The following is a 26,832-nucleotide window of genomic DNA, read 5'->3' on the forward strand; positions in this document are numbered from 1 at the left end:
AGGAGTAGATTGAAGGAATAATCTCCCTCCAAGCTAAGGTGAAGCAACCCAACCCTCATAGAGAAAGCCAGACACCAAGGGAGCCAAGAATAATGAGCTGCAAGAGGATTTCGCGCTGCTACAGGAGAAACAAAATTGCTACAGGAAAGACAGACTATGTGCTACAGGAAAAAAAAAGATGCTACAGGAAGGCAAAAGTTGTTGCAAAAGACCCTGATTTTGAGGAATTTCACTCCCAAACCCTAGGATTCGAAGGACAACACCCAAAGCAAGGGTAAATACATATTTCTCCTTGCCATATGTGAACAAGAAGCCTACAAAAAATTTCATTTTTTCAGTAGTACAACCTATGGGAAACTTTTGATAAATGTTTACAAAACAAAAAAATGAAATATGGATGTTTCCTTTGAATTGAGCCTGATAAGAAGGGGAATTGCAATTATTTTTGAGTGAGCATGAAATCAACCTTCCTCTAGGAAATATGAGAAAGTTTTTCTTTTTTCCTCTGTCATAAAACCCTCATTACATAGGAATATCTAAAACTTCTAGCAGAAATAGACAATTGCCTTGCCAATTTTGGAAATTTGTATTGAAGGCTATGGGGGGTGGATCTAACCATAAAAACCCCACAACCAAGAAGAAGGAGAATAATGAGCCAATGAAGAAGCAAAAGAAGATGGAGAAGATGGAAATTAGCCAAAAGAAAAACTCAAGGAGGAAGAAGGAAGAAAGAAGAAAGGAACAAATTGTGCTAAAAACCAAAATAGTAGTGCCTAAGGGAGACCTAATCAAAACAACGAAATCCAAATCCCATTAGGAAATCATCTAGGCCAAAAAATAGAAGAAGGCAACAATGGAAAAGAAGGAATCCATAATCAAAATATAATTCAAACCACAGTGATGAAGAGAGGCTTTCCAAGAGGTCTCTAATATTTCTAGTTTTTTCCAAGGCCTAGAAGATGTTATAGAATGGTGAGAGGCAAAAATTAAGCATGAGATGCAATTTTGGTCAATATTTTATAGATATTGTGGTGTGCTACAGGTCCTCTACATGATGCTCTGTGTTGCTACAAGATCTCATCTAAGGGCGTTTTGAAGGTTTTAGAGGTGTCCAAATGGTGGAAAAAGGTAGTAGGAGATTAGAAAAGGATGTGGAAGACCTTTCCAAACCGAAAAATCTTCAAGAACCCATCTTTCATAAGGGGGAAAAGGAAGGAATTTACAAGAGAGAGGCCATGAAGACCATGGATGAGGCATAATGAAGTCACTAAGTTGATTAGAGGATGAGAAACACTTTCAGTAGGGGGTATGATGGGCCTCCAAAATAATTTAAGGCCCATCTGACCATCCTTCAGCACATTAAAGCTCTCTTTTTGCATTAGATAATGTATTTTTAACTTTAATATGTTCATAAGGAAGGTTTATGGATAATTGCATATTTGTGCCTAATATTATTTATTTTTGTGGAATACTGTGAGAATATTGGGCAGATTATGAAGATTTGGAGGAGGAGACCATTTATGAAATTTCTCCCTACTATAGGAGGATCGATATTGAATAATAAATCAACAAGATATCATGCACAAATTCTATAGCTCCAATGATTGAGAAAATCTAGGAATATGTTCCCCGTCATTTAATGGAGATTCCTAGTGTTGGGAACCAAATCCACTATTTGAGGGATTTTGGAGGGGAAAGCTTCCCCTTTCACGTGGAATTCTTCCTAATAATTTTGTATAATTACCAAGTTGAATTTTCCTCTAGGGGTTGAGTTTTCTTAGTCTTCTTTTGGAGAAAACTTGTATTTTTACTTCTCCACTTTCATTTCTTGTAGGGATGTAATTGTATTGATGGAAATAATGAAGATTGGTACCGTTTTCAGCTTCTAAATCTTGGTATCCTTCATAGGACTCTGAGTTTTTTTGGGCTTGGTCATCCTAGGAGCCTCAGATCCCTTTTGTATAGTTTTTTTTTTTCTTTTCGCTTCTTATTCACATGCATCTCTTTTTCTTGTTTTTTCCTATTTCTACATTTAGTATTAATGATTTCTTGTTGTAGGATTGGGTCAAATGGTTGAAGTAAGTTCTTTTGTAGGATCACAAGAATTATTTCATCCTTGGAAATTTTTTTGAAGGTCATAGTAATCATTGAGCTAATTGGATTAGTTTTCTTATTCCCAAATCTAAATTTCTGGAAGTCCCTTGTGGTAAATAGTAGTAAATTTATGCTATTTTTAGAACATGCTAACGAGATTCAATCGAGTTGATTATACCTGCATTAGATCACAAAAAATTCCAGTTAATAACAAAATTTACCCCATTATATTTTCACTTGATTAGATTAAACATTTGATAGATTAACTAGCTCACTAGTTCTCGGATTTCTAGATTTTAGACTAGTAATTTTCTGCTATCTTTTAGCATATGTTAGTAGGGGTATTTTTTAGTGATTCCACTTGGAATGGAGACCTAAGACATCAAACTAAATAAATAAAAAAATTGTCCCATCCAATTTTGATTTACTTAGTCATTTGGTGAATTATATTTTCCTATAGCAAATCTGTAACTTCCAGTAGTAGCCTGTAACTTCCTGTAGCACTCTTCTAGCATGTATATACTTGCCTAGATTTGATAAAAAAGATTGGTTTGTGTCTCTTAGGATGGAATCATAACCCTTAGGCTCTAAATAAATGGTTGAGGAGGAATAAACACCATTCAGGACTTGCCTTTTTACCCTTGCAATACATCTCAACAATTTGGGTTAATGGACAGATTTATGAAATGGATAATACAATGATGATTTTCTTGATTTCCACATCCAATGAACTCTGTTAGTGGATCTGAACGCTTTGAAATGTAATGATTGATATTTAGTTAATGATATTTTCTTTATGCAATTAGAATATGTTTTCTTTCCTTATATTTTCTTCCCTGCAATAGGTTAAGGTTTCCATCTCGAGCATTTCCATTTCTGCAATTAGTTTATGATTTGATTTCATTCAATTCACTCCATTAAATCATAACATCGAAGGAATGACACATTGTATTTTGCACATATAGTTCTAATACCTCTTAATTTTATATGAACCCCAAGTTGATAATTAAAATTGGTAGCCTTGGGAGTTGTAGCATTTTTGTTGTAATACTGAGGCTCAATAGATATAATGCGACAAAAAGAGTGGAATCCATTTGGTAGAGAATCGTGTTCCATGACAAGTCCAAGCACATCAAAATTTGGTATCACTTTATTCGAGACATGGTACAGAGAGGAGTTGTCAGGCTCCATCACATATCGACAGATGAAGATATTGCAGATATTCTCACCAAGGTATTACTGAAAGGAAAGTTCTTGGTCTTCAAAGAGTAGCATGGACTAATGGATGTGGCCCCTCAAGATAAGGGGCAACGTTGATCGAGGACATTGAGCTAACTTTTCGTACTCTGTTTGAGCTCCCAGGGTGAGGAATTGAGATAGAGGGCTCCTGAGGTTGAGGGATCTATGGACAATAGGGTAATCCTCTATTTGTTACCCATAGGGTTTAATATTCTAATCCCCTATCTTCATAGGGTTGGAGAATATTTCTCCCCTATCTGGTCTTTTCAGAGTATACCCCAGTTGGCATCATACCCAAAAGAAAGGCTTGTTTTGAATACCACTTCTCGTTTGGCCAACGAGTTGAGAGTATACTGGGGGTGTAAAACCCAACTAAATTATGATGCAAGTGTTCTGCCACATGACTATTGAGAGTCATTGTTGGGAAGATCAGTAATATGATAGGGTTGAGATGGTTCTCCCCTTTTGAGATTTCGGGTTGAGGATGAGCTCCCCGATGAGATTCTAGGGTTGAAGATGTGCTCCCCTATATGATGAGTTATCCTATTTTTCGATATGGGTGGAAGCTATTGTTTCCTGATTCTTCTTCTTTTAGATCCAAGAAATTTTTAGCAGATAGAGTTGAGTAGAGACAGTCAAAGAATTACAGGATGATGTGAAGATCAACTGACATATATTGACAGGTGGAATTCTTCTTAGTTGAGAGGGAGTGTTATTTTTTTCAACTAGGGTGGAATTCCACGATAGAAATCTTAGATGACTGAGATTATTCTTGCATTAAATTCCTCTTTCTGAGAGGAACAAAATCGACCTGAAGATCACCAAATTTGGTCAAGAGGAAGTTAAGTTTTGAATTATTTTATTCATACATGCATTATGGAATGGGTCATCCCTAACCACATGGGTAACTGATTAGGTCAGCCTTAACCCCAAGTGAACCCTCAAAAAAGCATATAAATAGAAGTGACCTCAAGCTCATTTCAACACATTAATTAAGTCATTCTTCTCTTTTGTCTTGGTTCACACATATTTGACAGAAAGATTTCACGCAAGGGTCTGAAATCACAGGCGTAAGGTTCTCTCTGACTTAGGGTTTTCTGATCCCCAGAGTATCTGGCACAGAACTGGGAATTTTGTTCCCTGGACGTTGGCACATAGGATTATGGGAGCATCCAAAGAGCCCTAAACGCTGGCACAAAGGATTAAGGGAGCATACAAGGGTTCAAAGGCAGATCTGAAGGTGTCGGTCCCCATACACTCGTATAGAGTAGTCCTGAGAGTGTATAGGCCTTCCTCGATGCACACATGACAACTAGAAGAGAGTGTTTGAGGCATTTTTAGTAGATCTAGTGGGTTTGACCCCGACGCACACACATGGTATTCCTGAGAGCGTTTGAGTAGCTACAGATGCCCTCACACAATGGCAGAGAGAGCGTCTGAAGAGTTTCAGACGCACACAAACAATTTTGCTGAGAGAGTGCAGGGTTTTGACCTTGGGTTTATTAGTTGGTTTTAGTGATCTAGTAGATCTAGGTTTGTCTTTGTTGTTATATAGATCTATAGATCTTATTTATTTGTATCTACTGCAAACATATGTATTGGGCTCATTGAACTCTCTGCTAAAAACGTTTTATGACGGTCTATTAAAGAAGAAGATTTGAAATGGTTTCCCCCTTGTGGGGTTTTTCCCTAGTCTTGGACTAATTTTCTGTCTCTTATGGTTGTGTTGTTGTCTTCTTTGTCACTACATATATTGTTCTCTCTCGAGTTATGTTTATGATTGGTTATATTGCTAATAATTGGATGCATTGTTAATGAAGAAGTAAGTTGGGCTAAAGTAACTGATACAACATAGAACAATCATAAAATTTAACAAGTTTCACTCCGCACATAGCGACCTCAGAATTGGTGTTGGCCACAGACCCCTTTAGTCTAAAGTAGCTCCTGAATTGTTGTGCCTCATGTCTTAGGGTAAGGGCCTTTAGACCGATAGGAAGAGCAACGAGCGACATTATTGTACTTTGAAAATGACATAGATAATATACATTTTCCCTTTACTGCCTGCACTCCTTACCTCTTTGCACAACCCTAGCAACATTCAATGCTTACAAAATACAACCATGGAAACATAGACTTGAGAAAGGAGGCCTAGCAAGGGAGAAAAGGTCAAGAAAATTGATTGCTTTCTTTTGGAGGAAAGCATACAAATAATTTAGAGAGAGCTTAGACCCTCATTCAGCGGGAGGCTATAGAAAGTGGTTGGGGGAGATTTTGGCCTGTAAGGTTTCCATGGACTTGGGAAGGAAACTAACAACTTAAAATTGAACTATACTCTTTTGACAGGGAGGAAATTTGATTTCTTTAGGCTATCCCTTTCTCTTTCTTTGCTCCACCAAGTAGATAATCTAAAAATAACATATGAATCGGGATGTTGGGCGAGTGAATGCCTCTATTATAGATTCATAGACTCATTTGTTATTATTTATTTGGATGATATACTGGTATATAGTAAGACATGTGAGGAGCATATTTCACATTTGATGCATGTGTTGAAAACATTGAAGAAGCACTAGCCACTAGAAAATCTTAAGAAGTGCGAGTTTGTGTTGCAGTCTTTGGTGTATCTAGGGTATGTGATCGATGGAGGAGAACTGAAGATAGATCCTTCCAATATGGAGGCCATCATGAAATGGCCAATGCCTACTAATGTTTATGAGGTCAGGAGTTTCACTGGGGCAACACAATACCTGAGGAAATTCATAGCCTCATTTCCAGTAGTAGCAGCACTACTCCATGCCATAACAACAAGTGGCAAGAGTTTCCAGTGGGGAAAAGGTCAGCATAAGGATTTATAAGAGCTAAAGAAGAAGATTAGTCAAGCACTAGTTACGGAATTACCAAACTTGCAATGACCCTTTGAAGTGGAGACAGATGTGAGTGGGTATGTAATGGGTGTTGTCTTGATGCAAGGAGGAAGGCCTATTTGCTACCATTCTGATGTATTCCGTGGGATAGTTATTAACTACCCTACCTACAATAAGGAGCTCTATGCCATGGTACAATCTGTGAAGAAGTGGAAGCACTATCTGATGGGAAATGAGACAATAATCTACACATATCACCAACCATTACAATGCTTTTAGGCCTAGATTAATCTACAACATACCAGTCATTACAAGTGGATGACATTTTTACAATGGTTTAATTTGGTGATAAAATATAAGAAGGGAAACACAAAAAAATTGTTCGCTTTGCTTTCAAGGCCACCCACATCAAATATTACAGCTTTGGGGACTCTTATGCACATGGAGCCATTCACCCATGATGCATACAAAGAGACATATTCAGAAGATGAGGACTTCAAGGAGGTGTATCAATAGTTTCAAAGTCAGAGTCATGTGCAAGATAGCGGCAACAATGTTGACTACCATCTCCAGGATGGGTTACTCTACAGTTTGGATAAGCTTTGTGTTCCTAAAGGTGAGCGTTTTCAGCTGATTAGAGAGGTTCATACCTACAAGCTTGCAAAGCACTTTGGTGTAGAGAAGACCATCGTTGACTTACATAGGGATGTGTATTGGCCCAAGATGCAAGAGAAGTTAGATAGGTTCATAAGGGGATGCATGCTTTGTTGTAACATCTAGCCTAACATCAACAACCATGGTCTGTATCATCCCTTACCTGTACCTATTCATCCTTGGGAAAGCATTTCCATGGACTTTGTGGGAGGTTTACCAAGCAGGAAGGGACATGACTACTTGTTCATGGTAGTTGATAGGTTCACCAATATGTGTTTTCTAATTCCCTATAAAAAGACCATCAACAGAAAAGAAGCTACAAACTTGTTCTTTGGACATATATGGGTGCACTTTGGGATACCAATGTGCATCATTTCAGACAAGGATGCAAGATTTCTTAGTGAATTCTCGACTACATTGTGGGAGAAGATGAACACAAATTTGAAGAGATCTACAACATTCCATCCATAGACAGATGGGCAGACAGAAGTAGTCAATAGGAATTTGGTGCAACTTATGAGGGGATACAACCAAAATAATTTGAAGACCTAGGATGAAATACGGGATATATACAACATTCTTATAACACAACAATCCACACTTCTACATGAACATCCCCATTTGAGACTTGTTTCAGATATTTTCCACCTTCACCTTTAGATATTACATATGGGCAAAAAGGAGGAGTGAGGAGAGATCTTACAAGGGATGCTTTAACAGCTGAAAATTTTATAGAGAAGGTTAGGCATATCCATCTGCAGGTATGGGAAACACTGCAGAAGTCGTAGGAGAAGTATACAATGCGGCATGATCAACACATATTAGAGAAATCATTCAAGGTGGGATACAGAGTATGGCTACAATTGAACAAGGAGAGGATGCAAGGGCCTGGTAATAAAATCAAGGCTCTAAGGTATGGTCCCTTTGAGATACGGGAAAAGGTGGTTGACAATTCCTATCAACTTAGTTTACCACCATATGTGTGCATTTACTCAGTTGTGAATGTAGATAAGTTGAAACTCTATAAGCCTTCCATGCTAGTTTAGGAAGAGGAACAAATCCTACCTTATTTGGAGGATTTGGCACCATACACTCAAGTAGAGTTGAAAAAAGATATATTTTTTTAGAAGAAGCCCTGAACTACGAGACAGGGGCAAGATGACCTTTGGCAAATTGGGTTGAAGGGACAACTTCCAGGCAAAGCTAAATGGTACACCAGAGAGAAGGTGGTGAAAAAAATTCCTCACCCCATTCAGTAAAAGCTTTTAGGGACCAAAATCCTCCCAAAATGGGGAGGTGTGATCCGAATTGGATCATTATATTTTTTGTCATCCATATCGATGCATTAAGAGTGGAAAAAGTGGAGGAAACAACTCACGAGACTATTTTTACTGGCAGGACCCAGTTTGGCAAAACGAGGTCCAAAACCTTCATGGGGTCTTCACTCAATGAACCTTTGACATATCATGTGTGTTCATGGCATATTAAAAAATACCCTTAATTTGACTACATATTGGAAAATACTTATAAAAATCACATTATTTAACCTCCTACCAATATGAACCTGATACACCTTCCCAATTTTAAAATCCCCTACTTTCACTAGATATTGTAGTTATCCATTTTTTCATTAACTTCAAGCTCCATTTTTTATACCTACCAATATAAAAACCCTTTACCCACTATATATCCCCCAATATATTATATCATTTTTTCCTCAATATATATCCCCCAATATAAACCCACGTAATATAGTATTTCTCCCTCAGTGAATCCCCTATGGAGAATTTTGAGGCATGAAACAATGTTTTTTTGGGGGTTAAAAAATTTCTTCTTTAACACAACACCTTTTCAAGCTATTGTACACACAGATATGTTTCCAACGGCGCAAAAAACGCGTCAATTGGAGTCCGTATGCAAAAGTTATGCCACTCAAAAGTTGACCTTCATGTTTTCACGCCTATAGTTTGGGAGGATGTCATGTTAGCCCCCATTATTTATGGAAAATGGGCTATCCATTTGTTTGTGATGTAAAAAACTCTAGAAGATTCTATTTTGAAACTCTAGTTAAGATTTTATGTAGTCAAACTTAACCACTAGTAAGCTACCGGGTTGTGTTATAACTGAGCCACTAAGAGGAAGAGACATTCCATTCTTTCGAGAGCATTTTGTTCCATAGCTAAGAAAATATATACATAAGAGATAGGAGGTAGAGAACACAGAGAGGATATATGCACTATAGCATCCCATGGGCCATAGGCATTACTTCTTTGTACCTACAACCATATTTCTAGACAGAGAAAGAGAGTGAAGCGACCTCACCTTCCAACGGGGTTTTCTCGCGAAAGGGTTTCCTAGAGAGCATACCTTGTGTCTTGTGTGTGTGTGCTTATTTTTTCATTGTCTACTTTTATGCATAATTTATATTTGCATGCATGCACTAATTACAATGAAATCCACAGATCTTAAAGTTTAATAAACTGTGATAGTGTAGAATTTTCATAGTTTTAATATAACATTATTAGATCTGTTGTGATGAACTATCCAGAGGAATATCCACTACATTTTACAGATCATCCATACTTTTTGAATCCCTAATATTCCATTGCACTAAGGAGTTGATAATGAATGGCTAGCCATGGTAGAACAAAGGAAACATGAGGAGGAAATGAATCAAGGGACTTGCAAAAGGGAACTAGATAATGAAACTTCTAAGCAAAGTGGGAATACTAATCGAGGGGGAAGGGATAGAATTGAATCCTAAGAAGGTGAAATGAACAAGGGGGAAGGGTGAGAAATAATACCAAACTTAGAGAATCAAACATCGTGAGATGAAACCAGAGAAGTGTGGGAGAGAAGAAAGAAAGAGAGACAACATGAAGAAAGAGTAAATAACCTGGGGAGAGAAGGGAATTCACCTCAGTGAGAATACCAAGCCTCTAGAATAATAATTCCTAATGAAGGGATAAGCAACGAAAAGCCCACAAAAGCCATATTTTGAATTCAATGCAGTGAAGAGGATTTCTAGAATTAAAGAAGAATCCTAGATTGGGATGACTATAATACCAAACCTATATGGGCGATGATTGTTGCAAGTTGTTCCAGAGAATAGTTTTCTCCACCTGAAGAGATGTCATCCAAGGAAGATTTCCAATCCCACGTTCCTTAACAATTCCATAGATCAACAATTTCAAGTTAACAAAATCATTGTTGTTTCCTATTGTCCATGGTTGTTGGGGTGTATTCATGCAGTCATCACTGAACCTTGCATGATTTGAATTATCTAGCCACCCGTTGGGATTATGATTTTTCCATTTTCTGTTATTTTCTATTATGAATCCTAAAATTCACCTACAAGTTGAGATCCAAGCCGATTGTAAAAATATTAGACTTAGCATAATCGAACATAAAAGCACTGTAGTTCTCCTCAACTACATTCACATGAATTCCATAATCTAGATTATGGGAGACCATGTAGGTTGCAAGCTGCAAGGTGTATTTCCTTCTTCTTTGGTGCCCATAATGTTCATCCTAAGTTGGGGAGAGAAACCTTCCTTAGGTAGCCTCTATGGGGATATCTTTTTATTGTTTAAATAGAATCCATATTTTCTTGGATAAAAATGTAATGTAATGTTATGCCTTGAAATCCTCCATTGACATTGCATTCAAAATATTCATTCCTTAAAAAATTTATACCTTGATTAAGAATTTATGCACTACTTTGAAGAAAGAACCAATCAAGTAAATTAAACCCTAGATCCATCCTCAATCTAGTTGATCTAGATCTCCTTTATTTCTTTGTGTTCTTTCCTATCATCCGACATAACTGAGTATCTCACTCATAACAAACCTGCAATATTACTCATGCAAAGTTTTCTTGCTTGAGAGAATATCTCTCTCAATGTCTCATGCCCTTGCACATCTCTATGCTCTTTCTAACCATAGACCCGCTCGACCCTATTTTCCAACAATAGACCCTCTTGACCCTCTTTGCAAACATTAGGCCCTCTCAACCTTCTTTTCCAACAACATAACCCCTTGTCCGTCTTGGCCCTCTTTTCCAACAATAGGCCCTCTCAACCTTGTTTTCCAAAAATAGGTCCTCTTGGCTCTCTTGGCCCACCTCATCCTTCTCGTGCCAACTCGCCCATCCATATTCCATATCAACCTCTTTGACAACCAAAGACCCTATTGGACCTCTTTGCGAACCACATGCCCTATTGGCCCTCTTTGAAATCTGCAAGCCCTCTAAACCCTCTTTAAAAACCATAGGACCTCTCACCCTTACTTATCTTTCTCGACCCAACTCAACCATCTCAACCCTCTTAGTGTTCTCCCACAAAACACAAGAATGAATCAATAATCAGGTCAAAGAAATTGAATTCATGACTTAATAATGCAAAGGTATACCTGTGGATGAGAAGACGATATCCCTGTACTCTTTCATGATCTTTATCCAATTAATTTGTTGTGCAATAGAGCCCTTTCTATAGGCCATGGAAGAAACCACAATATTCCCCTTACTTTGATAGCGAATCAGGAAGATTTTTTTTTTTTGAGTCTAGTAGATGATATTACTGCATTTCTTAGCAGAGATCAAAGAAATGGTAGTAGCTGGGGATACCTCTTATATCTTGTATAGTTTTTTGCCCAAAGTAATAATAACCATACGAGGTTTGGACTCATACACAACATGACACTTCCAAAAGTATGGTTGCATAATAAAATATCAGAAACTTCAAGGGGATCAACATCACATAATACCTCATCTGTGAAAGGCTTGATGTCGTAGGGTAGGCAACACTTTTGACTGACACAGAGGTATCACCCTTGGTGGAGCCATTTGATGGTGTATGGTTGTGGTTGTGGTGTTTTCAGTAGGCCCAATCGAATAACAACCTCTATTGATATGAGGCCCTTTTGAATCCCACTATTGACAATGAAACATAGTGGAGCACCCTTCACCCACATCTGTGAGAGAAAGAGACACTTACCTTCCTCCGAAGCTACAGGCTCACTTTGCTTGACCTTAGTGGTGGCAACAATGGCACTAGGTTTTGAATCAATGATTTTCTTTCCCTTGTCAATATTTGGCTTAGAGTGTGAACCTACATCTATTTCTAAAGCTTTTAGCTTAGCCACCAATGACTGCTTTGCATGACATTCATTTGCGTTATGAGAGGGGATCTTGTGGAACTCACACCAATTTCATGTATCTTTTTTGTCTTCCCAATATTATTATTTCCCTATGGCTTCGATGGGTTGTCTTGGGGTGTTCCACTTTGGGTTTTTCCTTTGTTTTGTAGTTTGGGGGTGCCCTTTCCCTACTTTCAATTCGCAGATACGAAGTCTCACTTCTTCTGTTTAAATTTTTCTCAATTTTGACAGAATATCAGTATGCCATGCCAAGCGAGGAGATGTCCAGGAACTCAATTTCTTCCTGGATGTATTTTTTACAAACATTCAAGGTATTTTAGCACCATATGTTGCTCAGATTCCTTGATATCTAGCTTTTTGCATAAAGTATGAAATACGTTCACGAATTTTGCCACTTCTTGGTCCCTCTCCTGACGTAGTGTGGTCCATTTTATGTACTCTTCATAGTGTCCAACATGATAATATTATTCCTTAACAACATCCTGAAAGAGTTCCAAGAGGATGTGATTGAAAATAGTGGGGATTCCTCCTTGTCACTTTGCTCACAATAAATTTCCCCACCAGTCCTGGACATGGGGGAGACCTTTAAGAGTGTAAAAGTAATCATTTCTCTATCAGAGAAATTATAGATTGAAAAATATCCTTCTAGCATATTTAACCATTTATCTAAATAATATGCATTTATTTGGCCTTCAAATATAAGAATATCAAAGTTAACTTATACCTTGAAGGGTGCCACACCTTCAAAGTGACTACTGGATGAAGATGCATCACTAATTGGTATCCACTGAAGAATCTGGGAAAAGGTATCCATCATCTCATTCCTTTGTTGCTTAAGAGCTTATTTGTGCAAAAAATTGATAGGATCTCCTTCTCCTCCATCTTCTTCCTCCACAAGAAATCGTCGAGGTTAGCAAGGACAAATTTGCAAGCGATTAAGCAGTTCGAATCCCAACTCCTTATATCCCGACCTCATTGGGGACATGCACACAAAAATAGAGAAATAACAGACTGCTTTGATACCACTGATCCAAATTTAATATGGGAATGAAATTAAATACATATTAAAATCAAAACAAAAAGATACAATGAAATTGAAATTTAATTAATAAACAGAAATACTGAAACTATTTATATGCAAAATGAAAGAAACTAGCTCGAATGGTGATATATTATTTTTAAGAAGAGATGTGATGATTACACACATTCTTGAACTATGTTACAATGATGATCAAAGCCCTTTTTATCATGAATAAACAATGAGAAACCCTAAACATCCAAAATCCTAACCTAGGAGATGAAGCACCAAAGGCTTATGGGCCCTAGTGGGGTAAGTTGGAACGTCAACTTCCTGGGGTCATAAATTTGGCATACAATCTTTGTTTGGCATGCATGATAGTTCATTAGAAAGGTTTATTTGAGGAGAACATATTTCATCTGAAAATGTCAGTGAAAACTAATGTTTTCATATTCCCCTAAAAAATGGCGTTTGGTGCCTCAAAACGACTCTTGAAGTTCAGGACCTAAAAACTACCCAAAATAGGAAAATGATAGGAAATTGTGTTGTGAGCTAAGTGGAATAGGTGGATGGCCACCAATATCCACCTGAATCATAGGCCCTCCTGGCTCTTTTGGACCTCCATAGGCCCTCTTAACACTCCTTTCCAACAACAGGCCCTCTCGACCCTCTTTGCAAATGATAGGTTCTCTTGGCCCTCTTTTCCAACTGTTAGGATCCTATAAAATAGGTAATAATAGTATGTTTGTTCAGTTATTTATTTTGAGAATCTTCTTGTGAAACTTAGCCTATAAGTTGTAGCCTAAAGTTTCACTTCTTAAAGAAGTCATTCAGTCCTTGAAATTATGTGGTCAAATTAGTCTTAGGTTTGGAAGGATTTTTTCTTGTCAAGCTTCTGTAAATGATCTAGCAGGTATTTTCATGATAAAGTACACAGAAATAGCTTTCCAATGAGCTATAGATCTCCTCAAAAGGACCTCAGTATCAAAAATTATGGCAAAAAAGAGAATTCTCCCTCAAAGGCTTGAAAACAGTAGAAATATGCTAAATATTGATCCCGGATCCCACATATTAGAGGTATGTAGAGAAAGGCAGTGGAGGTCAAAGTAAAATTAGCAATAAACCATCGCCGATATCACATATCAGTGATTGGAGGTCCAATACACAACACAACGATGAAGCATATAGGCAATATTTGATCGCCGATCAAGCACATCAATGATGCGACATATCAGTAGTCAACGGAGTCCAAAGCATATCACAATCAACAGTCGGCAGGGTCCAAAGCATATCGCATTCAGCAATCGACGTTCACAGGTTTTAGGGTTGACAACCTTTAAAACTTGTGATATGCGATTAAACCATTGGGAAAGTCCTTCATGTTAAAGCGTCAGGGAAGGTTGAAAAGGTTTAATAAAGAAATCGCTTGCAAAACTAGGCTAGGCTAGGCCCTTCTCTCTCCTCCCAAAGGGACGCATGGCAAGTCAATAATTGGTTCCGATAAGTGCCACGTGGTGGCTGATGTCATCATGATGTGGTCGTACGATGGACATGTGGTAGGAAGATTCAACATTTTCAAGGGTCAGATGAGGCCGAATAAGGGTGACACATGTCACCAATCACATGATGACACGTGGCAGTGACGTGGGATTGATGATGTCACGTGTTGGAAATCGATGATTGAAGGTTGAGGTGTGTTGTTCATTATAATGGAATTGCTGATTGGAATTCTCTGATTGAGGGCTCTGATACGGGGGCTAGCCCATGGTTGCGAAGAACACAAGGAAGCAAAGGTTGGTGCTGATTACTAGGAGTTATTGCATATTGGCATTCACAAATTTTGTAGTGTGCAACCAAAAGCAACACTATAAATCGCCGATTGCGATGTTCCAGTATCGTAAAGGGACCAAGCACATGCGTTATGGTTTTATGATTTTTTAAAGTATAATGCAACACTTCAAAGAATCGCCCCCCTTTCTAGCCAAAGAGTTTTAACATGCAAAGAGGCTTTAGCCCTGAGATTCCACCTGAGCCCCGGGGGCTAGGTGCATTAGAGATTTCACACCTTGCATAATATAAAGTGGCATACAATGAAAACCTCCGATGGAAAGTTCCGATATTGGGTTTGGCATACATTTTTTTAGTTTAAAGAGCTCAGGCACCAAAATATTTTATAAAGGAAAAAACAATCCTGACATCAAATAAAAGCCTTAGCACCTTAAGGCATAACACCAAGTCATAGCCCTTGGTCCTATGCGAATAAATACAAGAAGGGGCTAAACACAAAAGGGCCAAGGGAATATCGAAATTCACTGTCATTTTAATGTTTCTTAAGTAAAGTTTTGATGAGGAAAAAGCTTTGAAATAACATCATGGTGATATTACAAGGTTTAAAGGCTCCCATAATGAAATAAGTTGAAGTGTTAGAGCATGAATGGATCAACATCTGTTGAATCATGGGAAAGGAGAAACATAATGTTTGTATGGACAATGTTGTGAAAACAACTACAACCACTCAGATTTCAAGAAAGAGGATCAGTATTGAAAAACTAATTTCCAATTGTTAAGGCTCAAAATTTTCAGTGGAAACGAATGAGAAAGAAGAAGCAGTTGTAGAGGGACCTATTTTGATAAGCATAAATGCTTAAATCGTAGAGGGACCTATTCTATTTTCAAGGAAGCAATTCACCATTTTTCTGTTACCTGAATAAAATAAGATTTCTTATATCTATTCTAGGACATATAAAATCTCTCAGTTCATCTTTGCATTCATGAATTTGAGAGATGTTTAATTTATCTCTGTTTCTGTAATTAAGTCATATATATTATTTTGCAAAATTGTTATGTCAAGCATTATTTAAACATTTTATGAAGATTTAATAAGGTTGGAACTCGTATGAAGAAAGGCTATATATTGATGTAAGTTGTACATTATACTGAAAGGGATCAATTTGCAGTAATACAGAGAGCTTTGTTCCAGGATTCTCGTGTCAAGCAATTGGTGATGTACTATCTCTTGTGAAATTGTTTATTCCTTCAATTTTCCATATGTTTTCTATCTTTATTGTTTCAAGAAGATTAAGGGTTGAATTTACTTAATTGTACTCTGCTCTGGCTTGTAAATAATATTAATGTTTTCTTTCTGATGTTAAATATTGAATTTATCACAATATGCTCTATATTTGATTGAACCTTAGTCATATTCATCTTTTCCACTACACAGACACTCTATAGGATCCAAAATCTTGTCTATCCTACTCTGTTACAGCTGCTCTATTATTTTGTGATTGATTACCTAAAGTTTCATGACTCCATGTCCAATGTAATTTCCCCGCATATTTCAACCAAACCTTTGAAAAATCCCACCTCACACTTTCATAACTAGCCTAATATCTTGAAAAAAATCTAAATCATATTGATAGATCCCTCCCTAAATATGGAAGGGCTAGATCCCAACTTTTAAAGTGGTTTTGTGGTTACCTCTAGGTTTCTCTCCTTAGCCTAGGGAAATTACAGAGTGATAGCACCAAAAATAATCCCCCTTGGCCCTATTGGCACTTTCTTCCCAACTCGTCCATCTCAACCTTCTTTTGACATCGATAGTCCATCTCAGCCCTATTTGACAACCAATGGCCCTCTGGGACCTATTTTCCAAGCCTAGGCCCTATTGACCCTCTTTAAAAATTGCTGGCCCTATTGGCCCTATCAGTCAACTACATGCCTTCTTGCCCTTATCGACCCTCTTTTCGACCATAGACCTTCTCATCCCTCTCGATGTTCTCTCGTAAACCACAAGAGTGAATCACTCACCCTTGCACTTGTACTTTTCCAAAGGGTGCGATACCATGGGTCATCATAATACCACAGGTCTATACCATGGGTTTATGGGTGCAAATCCCTGTCACTTATTCCACTTTCTCCACATGCGAGAATACTCTTGATGCTACCAAAACATAAACAAAATGATCTAATATTTTCCACTTAAATTGAATCTCCTTTCTCCACCTCTTGTATTTGCTTGATGTTGTTACTTAAATGGATTGCTTTCCTTCATTAAACTAATCAAGTAGAGCTAAGGGTTTTCACTTTGTTTTGCAAATGAGATCTAGGGATTTCTTAGTTGTAAAATAGGAAAGCTTCTTTTCTGAGTCATGTGCACATGATTCATGTAGTTGGCATCCTGTTCTTACTTATCCATTCAACAATTTGAGATTTGTCAAGAAGCACAAGTTATAAGTTCTTTGTTATTGAAACATTGGTTACCACTTGCTTAGGTAAACTTAGTGAAGTGAAACTTATTTTATTCATCACTATCATTCCAATCAACTTGCGCGCATCAAAGTAGTACATTCATATGGAAAATCCTATAATACTTTGTTAATTCATTGTGGCTTAGATGATACTAAATTTTGTTCTATATTGTCTTATGACTTATGATTGTTGTAACCCCTCAATAGGTAAGAGAGATGAGTTGTTTATGAGATCTACTAGCTTGTCTATTTCACCTCCTCTTGTATTTTCTTGATCATTTCAAAGGCTTCATAAATTCTATTAAAACTTATGTTCATTCATACTAAACAATTACATATATCCATTGGCTCTGGTTCCTCCTCAACTTGCCACTTTGAAACTAGCCTAGAGGAAGATCAGGAAACCTTTCATCCATAGTATCAACATACTTAAAGAAAGTTGAAACTTGGGCGATAGATATTGTTAGGGCATATGATAAATAATAGTAGAAGACACAAATTGGATCACATGCCTACCAAAAGAATTAATTACAACCAGATCCCAGTTACCTAACTGATGACAAACATAAAGCAAAGACCCTACAAGGAGCACAAACATAGAAACTAGGTGGAAAGGGAGGCACTAACCTTAATAAAAAATTGCTTAGCTTGGTGAGAGCCACTAGGGCTAGGAATTATAGCTTCCCCAACCTCCAAGCTCACAAGTCATTTGTCAATATCCTACAACTGCACAACCACATCATCCAACACCTTTGGAATTTCATTCTTAGCAATGTTCTTGTCCAACAAGACTCTACTTAAGAATGTCTTCATTCTCTAATAGAGTTACACTTTATGTAGGTATTAGATCGGTTGTCTACATGTATTACCTATTAGGAATGCAAACTGCCAAGGATATTGTTAACTAACATGTATGCCCATTGCACCAAGTCATCCTTTTCCACATCCTTCAGCTATTCTTTAATTTTGTCCAAGGCTTGTTGGTCAAAATCACATGTTGATTCTGCGGCCCGCATTCAAGCTCGTGAACCATCAGTGGTACCACAACCCCCTCCACCTCTGTCACCTCTACCTTTGTGACGACGACTTGTCTAGCACACCATGATTAACCACACATTAATCATGCATAATTGAGGAAAGTAACACACTTCCCTTATTTATGGAGCGGCTCGGTGAGAGCATAGTAACCTTGTTCATGAACTCACTCTCCTAATTAACCTATATAAAAAAAACAATTTACTATTTTAAATATAAAAAAATTTAATTAGAAAAACCCTAAATTATATACATATTTCCATTAGAAATATATTTTGGATAATCTAATCCTAATACCACTTAACCATGAAATTATTAATAAAATATCATAAATACTATACCCATATTAATACACTGATTCTTCATTTTAGAAAACAACCTTATTTAAAAATTACAGTACAAATATATTTTAGATAATCTAAACCTAATCAAACCATGTACTAATGCACTGATTCTTCATTTTAGAGAACAACCTTATTTAAAAATTACAGCAACAATTAATTGATGGAAAGTTGGATTTTTCCTTGTTCTATATAAATATAAATATTTAGTTTTATTTTATTTTATATTAATAATTTTTTATTAAAAAAGCCTAAGTGAAAACTAATAAATAATTCAAGTCTATAAAACAGAAATAAGGTGAATAAAGAAAGGCATGTCATATAATATTATGTTAACGAAGTAAAAAAAGATTTGAATTAGTCGGCAAATGGTTAGAATTTCATTACAGGAATTTTTTCAATTGAAGTCGATATGTCCGAGTGGTTAAGGAGACAGACTTGAAATCTGTTGGGCTTCGCCCGCGCAGGTTCGAACCCTGCTGTCGACGATTTGTATTTCACAGCGTTAAATAAGAGAACGGTTTTAAATGGGCGAAGCTTCCAAATTGAGTTTATTACTCTCACTAATGAACACAGGAAGCTGCGTCGGGAGCATATGATGAGTAAACACTGCCCGTTCAGTAACAATTTTCAATTCAGAGAATGCACTACATGGTGAGAGTAAACAAACAAATTTAATGGAGTTGAATGTCATTAACAATTTTCAGAGAATGTTTTCTGAAAAAAAAAAACAATTTTCAGAGAATGCACCACACAAACTGTTTAGGGTGCATGGATCACTGCGTCCAGGCAAAATATTATGTGGGGTGAGAGAGGCTCGAACTCTCGATCTCAGGATTACAATAAAGAAATTTTAATGGAGTTGAATACTAGTTCGATCTCAGTATTACAATAAAAAAATTTTAATGGAGTTGAATACTAGTTCGATCTCAGGATTACAATAAAGAAATTTTAATGGAGTTGAATACTCGGTCCAGATAAAATATTATGTGGGATGAGAAAGGCTCGAACTCTCGACCTCAGGATTACAATAAAGAAATTTTAATGGAGTTGAATACTCGCTCCAGGCAAAATATTATGTGGGGTGAGAGAGGCTCGAACTCTCGACCTCAGGATTCCTCAGCTAACCAACTGCACCACCACCCCTGTTGATGTGCACTACCATGACTCAAGCTTCAGAAACAAACCTTCATAGGGAGATGCTAAGGTAGGGTTTTCTTGGTGTGGCATTGATTTTAGTGTCTTTTTCTTTTTGATTCACTGTGTGTGCTTCTTGTATATGCGGCATTCTTGAAGAAAGCTCATGAGGTGACATCATCAGCCCCGTCCATTACGGAAGTTGCCACCATAGCTTCAAATTTCTTTTCTGTGGCGAAGACGACATCTCCTCCTAGTTGAAATGAAAAGATTCGAAGCGTTTTACCCTCCCATCGGCGACTAAACTAACCACAAAAATTGTGTGTTTCTTTTGTCTGTGAGTCCACTTGCTTTCTTTGAGATGGGATTTCGAGCCCTTTTTGGAGGTTAGAACTCACCAAATTTATGGATTACCACCGGCATCCTGTGTCATTTTAACCGTCCAGGTTTCCGCGTCAATCACACAGCAAGAGGTAAAAGTTGCAAAGGTACTGTTTGGGATTTGTAAGGCAAATTACCAAATTATTTCTTCTCTATAATTGCAAATGATGTTGGAGGGTTTATCACTATAATTGCACATTGTGAACAATTTTGCTTCTCTGAAGAATTTGCTTCAAAATGACAAGAAAGTCAGCAATAGCATCATAAATTACTGTTTTTTGGCACCCTCTGGGGTCAAGGGTTAGGGTTAGGTAATAGCAGCAGCAGTGGAGCAATGGGCCCTTCTAAGGCCATGGAATAGGAGTTCGTATACTGTGGAGCTCTTTAAGAAGGCGCCGAAGGTCGCCGACAAACCTGCTATAGATGAAGCAGTGGAACAATGATGGTTGGATCGACGAACCGCATTACTCCTCTCCTTGTCGAAAGTAAGTTTCCTCTTTACCCTTAAAGATTCTGCCAAAATGACTCAGTGAGAGTAAATCCAGTTCTCAAAGGTTAGGGCAAAATACTTGGTAATAGTAAATCTAGGTCTGCCAAAAAAACATGTCGCAGGTGGGTGGTTATGATAGTCCTGCCATTGACCGTTTTATCGTGAGAGTAATCTGTTTTTACAATTTGGCATGGAAAATAATAGAAAATTTTATGGGGAGTATGAGAAAATACTGTAGATTTTTTTGAAAATCTGGGCTATAGTTCTTCAGCTTCGGGATTTTGGCTTCCCCAGGTTTTTGATAGTGTTAATCTTTTTTTACTCTAATAAAAACTATTTAAACACTCACATATTTGGATTTTGGATTCACTCATGGACATTCTTATCGCTCATCAATAATATTTTAAAGTGAGACAAACATGAGTGGATCAATTGTTTAACCTTTGTTATATTTATTAAATTTCAAAATATTGCTTATTTTAAGAATATTTCGAAATCAGACAAACATAAATGAAATCAATAATTTAAACTCTTTTATATTTATCAAATTCCAAAATATTCCCAAATAAAATATGTGATAAGATCAATAAACATGCAGAAAAACCAGGGACTGCTACTTTTGTGGTGTTTTTCGTAACGACTGCTACTTTTGTGGTGTTTTTCGTTAGGATTGGGCCATTGGGGTTGAAGCTATAGAATCAGATTTATAGCTGTTGAGTCTGATGTACTTACGTTTTATGTATCACCCTTTAGTTAAACAGTCAATATGAGATATGAATATGTATATAGTAGTTGTATTGTCGGTGAGACTAGCTTGTTAACCGCTATCAATGGCCAAATTGTAACTCCCACTCTGTCTTCTCAACTTTAACGTCCCACACCCGCTCTGATTGGTTTTAATTGGTCAAAAGCTTGAATTATGGATCTTTATGTGAGTCGGGTGCCATCTCTTTTTTGAAATACATGAAAGGTATTTAAGATAAATGAAAATTTTTGTTTTAAAAAATCGCTTTTTATTTTGGTTATTTTATATTAAAATTTAATATCGATTAGATCATTTTAACTAATGCAATTATATTAAAAATATTAATGTCACTGATATAATTGAAATTTTCATAAATATAATGAAAATAATTATTGGAACACGAAGAATATCTTACCAATGAACACATTTATCTAATTAATCATGTATAAAAAGGTTATGGACCAACTTTAACTTGGGAAAAAAAAATTACGCATCTTATTGTAAAATGGACCATTTTGTTAAATAAATTTTGCTTATATATAAATGAATGTTATAAATAATGAGGAACTTATCATGGAAGAATTTATTAGAATTGGAATAATCTCAAATCCCTAAGAAATTGCTGGGAAGGGAACCACTTGGCACGAATATAATTTTTTAAATTTATTAAAATTAATAGACCATTTTGCTAAATAAATTTGCTTGTATATAAATAAACGTTATAAATAATAATGAGGAACTTATAGAATTGGAATAATTTCAAATTGCTAGGAAATTGGTGGGTAGGGACAAAAATATTTAAGACAAAACTTTATATGAGAGATTTTTTGGCGTAAATCATATGATATTTCATTTGTCCACGCATTTCGAACCAACTAGTGTGGTTCATCATCAGGACAAATTGAAGAACTAGCTATGCATGTTAAATAGTCAGAGCAGAGCATCCAATGACTAAATTAACGGCTAACTAGTGTGGTTCATCATCAGGACAAGTTGAAGAATCAGATCTAGCTATGCATGTTAAATAGTGAGAGCAGAGCATCCAATGACTAAATTAACGGCTAAATTTGACTAGAAACGGCTAGTTGGACCACGCTAGGAGCATAACCTTATTAAGTTAATATTAAAATTGATAGTTAGTTATATTCTTATTAAATTAAAAGTTAAAGGTACATATGAATATAGAAGCTTTAACCATATATATTAAATATATATATTATACTTTTAAATATATATTAAAATAAATTATAAATTAAAAGTTAGTTATAAAGGTTGTTACTAAATATATAAATATATAAATATTAGAGTGATTTAAGGGTTAAAAAAAATATTTTAAATATTTTAAATACTATTTAGCATATTATCATAGATTGATTTCAAGATTAAAATAAATAAGATTAATTTAACAAGATTAAAATAAACAAGATTAATTTAACTTGATTATTAAATTGATAGTTAGTGATATTCTTAATAAATTAAAAGTTAAAGGGCCATATGAATATAAAAGTTTTAACTATTCTGTAAACTTTCCATTATAAATATATGTTAAAATAAAATAATATTAAATCAAAATTATTAAATATATAAGTAAAGGAGTGATTTAAGGGTTAGAAAGAAATTATTATTATTTTTTTCCCTTGGAAAAAGTCATAATTTCTATTAGTAAAGAGAAATTACATTCTGTAGATGCCATAGCATATGCAAATTGAGGTTGGTTGCCTCCCCAGACTGTTTGTCGAAACAACTACCACAAAAAATTACTGTATTCTCCACGCAGGGAGATCATGAAAGTCTCAAAATTATTGTTACTTATCAGACTTTAATCGACAAATAAACCACAACCAAAAACAATAAATTGAAATTCTCCATGCAGGGAGATCATGAAAGTCTCAAAATTACTGTTACTTATCAGATTTTAACCGACAAATAAACAACAGCAAAAAACAGTAAACTGAATTCTCCATGCAGGGAGATCATGAAGGTCTCAAAATTGAAATATCACTGAAGTAGTCTTGACTGAGAGTCTGTCAAAATAGTCTCTAGAAGAGAGTTCTGTAGAACCCTATGTACAGAAATATAAACAACATGCGAAATACTAGGAAAATCAGAAAAAAAGTAAAGACAGAGTGCTTATATCCCTTGGTGCAAGTGTAGGTCTATGAATGGTCTGTGGTAAAACTGATGGAAGGTTCCATCAATTTCCTCCTGTATCAACCAGTCCTCTTCTTGCCGGCGCGCTGCCTCCTTTGATAGGTAGTCTGCCCCTGAGTTGCGCTCCCTGTAAATGTGATGACATACAAAGTTATCAAAGGATGCAATAAGCCTATGTGCCTCATCCAAAATGTGCCTCAATGAGAATGCAGAGCAATGAGATGTTCTATTAAGCCAGTTGCAAACAAGTTTAGAATCCCCAAAGAGTTGGAGATGAGTGCAGTGTTTTTCTAGAGCAAAGTGGAGGAGATGTTTTGCAGTGGCAAGCTCAACATAGTTGTTTGTGCCTCTTCCCAGGTTCATTTGGATTTTGAAGCAGTGAGATTCCCTCAGGTAGAGGATGCCCCCCCCCCCCCCCCACAACCCTCTTCTTGGGCTGACCCGTCAAAATAGGCCCAAGGAGTTGATTTATCAATGTGTTCCAGTTGAATGTCCCTAGGGGGAGGCTGAGAGACTTCCTCAGGTAGAGAGTCAAAGTCAGCTATGATTCTGGATTTGATGGAGAGCCAGTGGGGGTCCTTGAGGTCGAAGATGGCTCGGTTCCTTGCCATCCAAATAGCCCAACACATCAGAAGGGGAAGATTCCTGTCTTTTCCCCTGTGTCCACCGAGCCAACTAAGCCAAGCCTCACGTATATTCCCCCCGCGCCATCCCTGAAGGGAGGGGTAATGTGCCAGGATGTTGTTCCATTGCTCGGAGACGATAGAACAGTCCAAGAAAAGGTGCTTAGTACTTTCCTCATTGCTTCTGCACAGGTGACACCAAAAGGGTCCATGGAAAGATCGCTTCATTAAGTTTAGACCTGTCGGGATTTTGTTGAAAAGGATGGACCACATAAGTAATCGCGTTCTGGGGGCCGCTTTTAGCTTCCAAAGGGCTTTCCACCATGGCTCTAAATGCTCTGGTTTTGTGGCTTCCATGAGCTTCAGGTACCCATCCTTAGGCGAATATCTGCCATTTTTTGCATGTGCCCATACAATTTCGTCCTCTCCTTTTGATATCCGAATGTGAGCTTGTGTAAGGGCCTCAGTAAATCCATCCCAGTCTCGATGCCAATGGGCCAGAAGGTGGAGGTCCAGGGCCGACTTCCAGGCCTGCTGAAAAAGAGTAGTATTTGTAGAGTCAACAATGTGACAGAGATGTGTGTAGCCTTGATTCGCTAGAAGTCTAGTCATCTCTACTGGGAGCCTGTGAGCATTCCCGCATCCAATCCAGGGGTTGACCTCGATTCGAATTGCATTCCCCTCATGGATCCTCCATGTTAAACCTTCACGAATGAGGGGAAGGGAGTTTAGCACCGCCTTCCATATGATGGATATATTGCTGCTAGTCTGATGGTCCATCCTGATCCAATCCATAGTGTTAGTAGGGGAGATATACTTGGCATAGGCAACCTTCGTCTAGAGACTTTGAGTTGTTATTAGCTGCCAACCCAATTTTGCTGCCAGTGCTTTGGCGAAGATGTCCAATTTTTTGATGCCCCATCCCCCCCATCTCTTGGGTCTAGCAATAGTATCCCATTTAACCCAGGCAAAGAGACTTCCCTGTTTGTTGCCTTTCCATAGAAATCTACTGCATATCCTTTGTAGCCTGGCAAGAATCCCCCTGGGGATCCAGGCCAAGGTCATCCAGTAAACCAAGGTCGCTTCCAGAACAACTTTAATGAGGATTAGCCTACCAGCTCGAGAGAGATATCTATTGAACCAAATGTTCAGTCGCTTTTCCACCTTAGAGATGAGCCAAGTCCAATCTGCAATTTTGTAGCCCAGGGGCTTCAACCAGAATCCTAGGTACTTTAGCCCCTCCTCCATAGAGTGTAAAGTAAAAGGGAACCGACGGAGTGCAAATTGTACTTCAAGCTGTGAGCAGCCTGCTGCAGTCAGAGTAGATTTGTGAACATTGATAGCCATACCTGTTGCCTTCTGAAAGAGATCAAAAAAATTCTGAAGGACTGTGGTGTCTCCAATACTGCCATTCAAGAAGATGAGGACATCGTCCACAAACAGTAAGTGGGTTAAAAAGCAGTTGTCCATAATCCTTATGCCCACTATTCTGCCCCTTCTATGCTCAGCCCTTATAGATCTGCTTAGGCCTTCCATGATGAGAAGAAATAGTAGGGGAGAGAGAGGGCATCCCTGCCTTAGGCCCCTCTCAGTCGAGAAAAAAGGAGTAGGAGCACCGTTAAGAAGAACACTGTATGAGACATTGGTAATACAACTCATGATCCACTTGATGAATAAGGGAAGCCCAAGTGCGTAAGAAGCAGTCGGATATAGAGCCAATTTTCTCTATCGAAAGCCTTTGATAAATCCACCTTTAGAATCATACCTTTCAGGTTCCTTAAGTGCACTGAGTGAAGAAGTTCTTGTGTAGTTCCCACTGCCTCATGGATTTGGCGGTGCTGAAGGAAGGCGAATTGCTCGGGGGAAATATGAGCCGAGAGGATGGGCTTGAGCCTGTTTGCTATGATTTTGGCCATTATTTTGTATAGGCAATTGCACAGCGAGATGGGGCGAAAGTCATTGAAGGAGGAGGGCTTCTCAGATTTGGGAATGAGTGCAATGAAAGTGGACTTAATAGCCGGCGACATCCTTCCAGAGAGGCGACAGTCCTCCACCACCTTGAGTAGATCATGGCCCAGGATGTCAAAAAAGGCAAGGTAGAATTCTATGGTCCAGCCATTAGGCCCTAGGCTCTTGTCTCTTTGAAATCCTTTGATGGTGGCTTCTAATTCCCCCAAGGTTACCTCCTTGGAAAGTTCCTCAGCTTCTTCCATCTCAACAAACCGAGGGAAGAGTTCTGCTATGCGCATTATCTCCAGAATGTTGGCCTCTCCCGGGGCCGAGTATGTGCTCTTGAAATGTGAGCTGGCTAAGGCAGCCAACTCTCTAGAGGTATTAACTTTCTGTCCCTGGTCATTCTGGAGCTCCCAAATGGTATTAATAGTCTTTCGCCCATTAGCAAAATGATGATAGAACTTTGTATTATCATCTCCTTCCTTAAGCCAGGTCGCTCTGCTCCTGAGGCGCCAACTTTCTTCTTTGTCCTTTAGAATTTGGGTTCTCTGCTTTATAAGGAGGGCACACCGCTCTTTTTGCTCCGGAGAGGTAAAGGTACCCTCCGATTGTTCTTCAATATCTGAAATGGCCTATTCAGCTTGTTTTAAGTTAATGTCCTCCTGTTCCCTCTTCTTGTGCGCCCATTCTCTAGATAAGC

The 26,832-nt window shown here is 37.6% G+C and overlaps 1 non-coding gene and 1 pseudogene across 1 annotated transcript; both read left to right on the forward strand.

The window, feature by feature from the left end:
* LOC149246553 (WAT1-related protein At5g07050-like) overlaps positions 1–24,627 on the forward strand; it is a 76,680-nt pseudogene extending 52,053 nt beyond the window's left edge.
* On the forward strand, positions 19,059–19,140 carry TRNAS-UGA (transfer RNA serine (anticodon UGA)). Its single transcript has one exon. It is a non-coding gene; the product is annotated as a tRNA-Ser (tRNA).
* Positions 24,628–26,832: the final 2,205 nt, after the last annotated feature.

This window comes from Pinus tabuliformis, chromosome 7, assembly GCF_031772625.1.
Source record: "Pinus tabuliformis cultivar Carrire ecotype Pingquan chromosome 7, CPIR1, whole genome shotgun sequence".
NCBI lineage: Eukaryota > Viridiplantae > Streptophyta > Pinopsida > Pinales > Pinaceae > Pinus > Pinus tabuliformis.